This window comes from Lissotriton vulgaris, chromosome 1_1 (assembly GCF_964263255.1).
Source record: "Lissotriton vulgaris chromosome 1_1, aLisVul1.2, whole genome shotgun sequence".
Lineage (NCBI taxonomy): Eukaryota > Metazoa > Chordata > Amphibia > Caudata > Salamandridae > Lissotriton > Lissotriton vulgaris.
Window position 1 is genome coordinate 1,335,947,653 of NC_141685.1, and position 6,058 is coordinate 1,335,953,710.

Here is a 6,058-nt window from a genome sequence, read left to right on the forward strand (position 1 = left end):
GGGACTCCAGCCAGCTGGCCTTCTCGGACTATCTGCCATACCTTGCTATCCTGCAGCATATACACGCACAGCCTCAGGTCTGGCCTGAAGCCACATCACCTCTAGGACCTGCTGCTGTGTGAAGGGAACGCTGCTGTTTGCAGGGTGTTAAAAAAACATTAGAAGAGAGTCACTGGGGCACCGTTTTCTTGAACTTTGCAGATTTGGCAATGTGCAACTTACTGGACCTCTCATTGCTCCCTTTCATGTGTCTCTTCGGTAGAGATAGGGTAAGGAAAAGTGAAATAAATCTTTTAGCTGGGTATCTAAAAAAGAAAAAAAAGAGAAGTTTCCAGCAAACGTGTTTTTCTTTTTTGGATCCATTTCATAGGGAAAGAAATAAACGAAAGGAGGAAACAGAAGGTAATGCTTGGTTGTTCTTACTGTAATGACTGTCTCTGACTCACACAGAGGTCGGTTCCAAACGGCCAAATCTGCCCCAGCAACAGAACCAGCTCCCTGTCACAAAACCAGCCCCCACCTCCTCCAGCCTACCCGGGGGATTGCCCGTGTCCGGACTTACCAGTCCGGCCCAGACGCTGGTGTAAGTAGTTCAAGCACGCCCTGGTTGGGGTCGGCAGATGTTGAGGTCTCTGGTGGGGCTCAGGGCTGCAGAACTATATAATGCACTAAGAATTCTTACAGCCTGATTCATGAAGCCAAATTGCGCCCGCAATAGCTGCGAAAATGCTATCGCGGGCGCAATTCCCATAATCGGAATTCACCATGAAATTTGCGAATTCGCAAACACAGATGTGCGAAATCGCAATAATATTCGCAGAATGCCGGCAGGAGACCATTTGCGAATCGGAAATAGCGAGAAATCACGGATTCTGCGAAAAAAAAATGCGAAATCGCACATTACTCGCAATTGGTATTCATGAAAAATCGCAAATAGCGAAAAAGCCCAAAATCGCATTTTGCGAGGCGCAATTTAAGGACAACCCAAAGCAGGTGGTAACCATCAAACCCATATAAAAAAAAATTTGAAAAACCGTTGGCCAATCAGTAACTGGTGCAGGCCTGACCAAACACACTTAAGGGGAAGCAGCATCAGCAGAAGGAGTCTCACAATGCCAGGAATGTACATGGTGGTCAGGCGGCGAAGGCTACAGCGAGCAGCAAGGAGGAGACGCAGAATACAGGTCAGGATATTCCGCCAGCGGGTCACCCTGCTGGGCCAGACCAGAGAGCAAATATACGCAAAGTACCGGCTGACTGGGGCTATGATCATCAAGCTAATACAGGACCTTGACCCCCTGATGCAGCACCCAACAAGGCGGACCAATGCCGTCCCAACACATGTCCAGGTATTGTGTAGCCTGCACCTCCTGGCCTCTGGGAGCTTCCAGGGGATAGTTGCGGTAGCTGGGGGGATATCCCAGCCCACCATGTCCCGCTGCCTACGTAGTTTCCTTGACGCAATGCTGACACAGCTACACCACCACATCAAATTTCCCACCAGCCAATAGGAATTGGATGAGACCAAGCTACAATTCTACAATGTTGCCCGTTTCCCACACGTGATAGGATGCATTGACTGTACCCACGTCCACATTTGCCCACCTGCTGCAACGGAGTACATGTACCGCAATCGAAAGTCCTACCACTCCTTCAACATCCAGATGGTCTGCAATGCAAAGATATACATCACCGACATAGTGGCACAGTACCCGGGGAGTACACATGACTCATTCATATTCCGGCACAGCGGCCTCCACACACGACTGGTCAGGGGAGACTTCGAGGAAGGACACCTACTTGGTAAGTACACTTTGCCCACAATGTCACATTGCGAATAACTAGCTGCGCTGCACAGGCACTCACCCTCTGCTCCTCTCATTCAGGTGACAGTGGGTACGCCCTGCGTGAATACCTCCTCACCCCATACCTCAACCCTGCTACACCACTGCAACGGCGTTACAACGTATCACACATACGCACAAGGAATTGCATAGAGAGAACTTTTGGCCTACTGAAGAGCAGATTCCGCATACTTCACAAGACAGGTGGGGCCATGTACTACAGTCCTGAAGTGTGCTGCCGCATTGTGGCTGTGTGTGCTATCCTACACAACATTGCTACCAAGCGCCGGATACCTGTCGACATCTCTGTCAGTGAATCGGAAGGGGACGACCGGCCACCTGCACATGCGCGCCATGCACGCGGGGAGAACCCAGCTGAATGCCACAGACATCGCAACCACATCACACTGAACAGTTTCTAGTGCACCCTCTACCCTCACCCCACAAATCTCAAATGCATGCAAAATGTAATAATGACACAAAGCCAATGTGTGATGCTAAATTAAATATTATTGTTTCATTCACAATAATGGTACCAGTATAAATCTTGTCATTGCTAACAGTATTTCAGCATACTGCTGTGTGAAAGGACAGGGCAGACTTATACTCAGCCTGTGCCTGTACAAGTCCTATGAAGTCATGTGCGCCTCCTGCGCGTACCACCCAAGCGCCTCTGCGGCTCATCCTTATCCAAGGCACGTGTTCCTGCATTGGGCCTGGTGCCGCGTCTGAGTGCCCCTACGTGTGAGGCAGAGTGGCTGCTCACACTCGATGTCCCCTCACTGGCATCATCACCCCCAACAGTGGCAGGTAGTGCAGGGTGAAGTGCTGTCACGGCAGTGGTCAGGTGCTCAAGGACCCTGGCCACATCCTCGCAGCACTGGATGAGCTGCTGCTGCTGAGCAAGGGACCGGCGCGATAACTGTGAAGTGGCATTGCCTATTACATAATTGGACCTGGTGTAGGCCGTCAGCCGGGTCAATAGCTGACGGTGGCGGCGGCAGGCTGCGTTGCGCTGCGATGTCATTTCAGCAGTGTTGGCCTCCATGGCTGCAGTCATGCGGGCCATTCCCTCCCCCACACCTGCCATGGCTGCCGTCATGCAGTTCATCCGGTCCCCCACTCCGGCCACATTGCGGCCAATGTTGTACAGCTGTAGCTGTATGGCACCTTGCCGGCGTGCCTGCAGCTGATGTATACGCAGCATGCGTCGTTCCACGCTCATTCTCGCCAGCCGCTGTCCATTCCCCCTCCTGGTGATAGCTGCATTGGTCTACAGGCGAGACCTGCCACGCCTGCTCTGCTGGCCTGACACAGTGGGTGGCCGCAGTGTTGCCGCTGTCGCGGGCCCTGATGTTGAGGCACCAGCTGCTGGTGGTGTCACGGTAGGTGTTGCTGGTGCGGCAGGGGCTGGAGGCACACTGGTAGTGGGCCTGGCTGCGGCAGTAGTTGCTGCGGCAGAGGCTGGGGGCACACTAGTTGTGGGCCTGGCTGCAGGAGTAGTTGCAGCGGCAGAGGCTGGAGGCACACTGGTAGTGGGCCTGGCTGCGGCAGTAGTTGCTGCGCCAGACGCAGGAGGCACACTGGTGGTGGACTTGGCTGCAGGAGTGGTTGCTGCGGCAGGGGCTGGAGGCTGTGTATGTGGCGGCACCTCCTCCTCATCTTGTGCTTCCTCATCTATTTGCAGCCTCTCGCTGTCGCTGCTGTCTGCGCCACCTGTGAGGGGAAGTGGACGTTCATTAGTTGCATGTATCTGTCACACGTGCAGTTGCTACATGCATGCTGGGTGATATTCCCTGACTGCCTATGGCTTTGCGGACTTTGGAACCTGTCTGGCTGCATTGTGGTACTTCTACATTGTGGCCACACTACATGTCCCACAATGCTTTAGGGCATTACCTGATTTGCAACGATGGCATGACTATGGGACATTATGGGAGACTACATGGTCATGGCCATTCATAGGGGACAGGGTCGCAGTCGCATGCCACTTACCTTGGATGTCTTGGGTGGGGCGGGATGAGTCCAGACGAGTCACTCCGATGCACGCCTCAGTCTCCAGCGTGTCTTCTACTTGATCCTCCAAGGGGGTGTTTGGAGGGACTGTAGGTCCTTCCCCTCCAGTGCCCAGGGACTCTCCAAGCCTCTCAGCGACCTTCTCTTTGGCACGACCTCGGAGGTCGTACCAGCGTTTCTTTAGTTCGTCCAGTGACCTATCGGCCACACCCACTGAGTTCACCATGGACGCTATACCCTGCGAGATCCTGCGTTTTTCCTGCTCGGGCACCCTCCTAGAGTCCTTCCCAAACAGTTTGGAGTGGTTGGCCACCACCCCTTCTATTAAGTGCTCCAGCTCCTGCTCGGAGAACTTTAACTTTCTCTTCCGCCCTGTGGTGTTGCTGGGCCCAGGAGCTGCATCCTCAGACATTGCTGCAGTGTAGTATCACAGTTGAAATCCAAGCAGAATTGCAGGAGCTCTCCCAGTTGCTGACTCGAGGTCTGCCTCACTGTGGTGAATGGGGGTGGGAACTGGCTGCTTCCTGGTTGTGATGTCATCACTGTGCTCGAAATGCGACTTCCCGTTTTGCCGAGCTCGCGATTTTGCGATCTCGCTTTTTGCGATCTCGCAATTAGCGATATCGCTATTTGCGATATCGAAATTCCGACACGGATGTAGTCGGAAATTGCGATTTTTCTGCGATTATCGATAATCGCAAACGGCTTTTGCGGCCACGTGCGAATCGCTTTTTTTTAATCGCAAAATATCATGAATTCCGTTCTGCGATTTCTCAATTGCGATTCGCAGTTAAATCGCTAATTGAGAATCGCTGGTTCCGGTTTTCATGAATCAGGCTGCCTGTTTGATTTAAAAGTTTGCCCCCATGTAGTTTCATTTAAGGTTCTTCCTTCTGTAGTTCCTTTAGGCTCTGGTTTCTTGTAGGTCTTGTTTCCATAATGTCCCCTCTCACCCAGTTCCCACATGCAGGTTCTTCTTTGTCGAATCATCGCCAAAGTGTTGTAATCAAATGAAGAAGGAGACATATTTCCACGTTTAAATACAGTAGTAGGTTTATTAAGATGTTACCATGAAGAGCCCCACCAGGAGCAGCCTTCCTGCTGCTCAGCCCATTCTACAACTGCCTCTCACTCATCCAACATTCCAAAGCATCACCACACTCCAACATTCCACACACCAGTCACACTGGCTGAGCAGCAGGTACTGCAATAACTTACAATAAACCCTCCCCTAATTTACTGGTGTTGTCTGCGGATCTCTGCATGCCAACCTGCATCACAGCATATTGTTGTGAAAGGACTTCAAACATAAGTGAACACATATTGCCACATTTTAGTAACATTTGATCCGTTTGAGCTAGAAACTAAATTATTTGTGTTAAACTCTGAAGATTATGCATCAGATGATGGGTTATTTGGCAGCAAATACTTAATTATGCGAAGAAATCTGCAGCCGCACAATAGCATAATTCTACTGGACTTGCAACCTTTCCGTCTATTTAATCTACTTCAAAGTGCTTAGCAACGTGGTACCAGTGTCACCCAGGGCCTGTAAATCAAATGCTACTAGTGGGCCTGCAGCACCTATTATGCCATTCAATTAAGTGGCCCTTTAAACATGTCGCAGGCCTACCATTCCAGCCTGTATGTGTGTATTTTTAACCTGACATTACAACCAGGCAAGATAAACCTCTTTTCAGGCCCAAACATCCTTTCTCAATACATATAAGTCACCCTAGAGTAGGCCCTACACTACCCACAGGGCAGGGTGCAGTGTATTAAAAAAGCTGGACGTGTACGTTTTAAGTTTTGCATCGCCTGGTAGTAAAAAACTCAAATTAGTTTTTCACTACTGTGAGGCCTACTGTGGAAAGCGCATTTTCACTTTAATGAAGATAAACCCAAAGGATGATGCCAGGAAACATCTTTATCTAACACCATGCGCGCTAGCGGAATTCCGCTCGCACGCTGGGTTTTGCGAAAACGCACTTTACGTGACGAGCTGGGCTCGTCATCAGCGTGCGAGGAGGCTACGCCATGACGAGCCCAGCTCGTCATCAGCGTCGAAGGGGCTAATGTATAGTTCAATACGGAGCCCACAGCAAGCCCAGCCACCGCATCAGAGAATCAGAGTTTACTGACTCAACCGATGCGCCAGCCATCCCAGCAAAGCTGAGCTCTCACAAATTCAATAACAA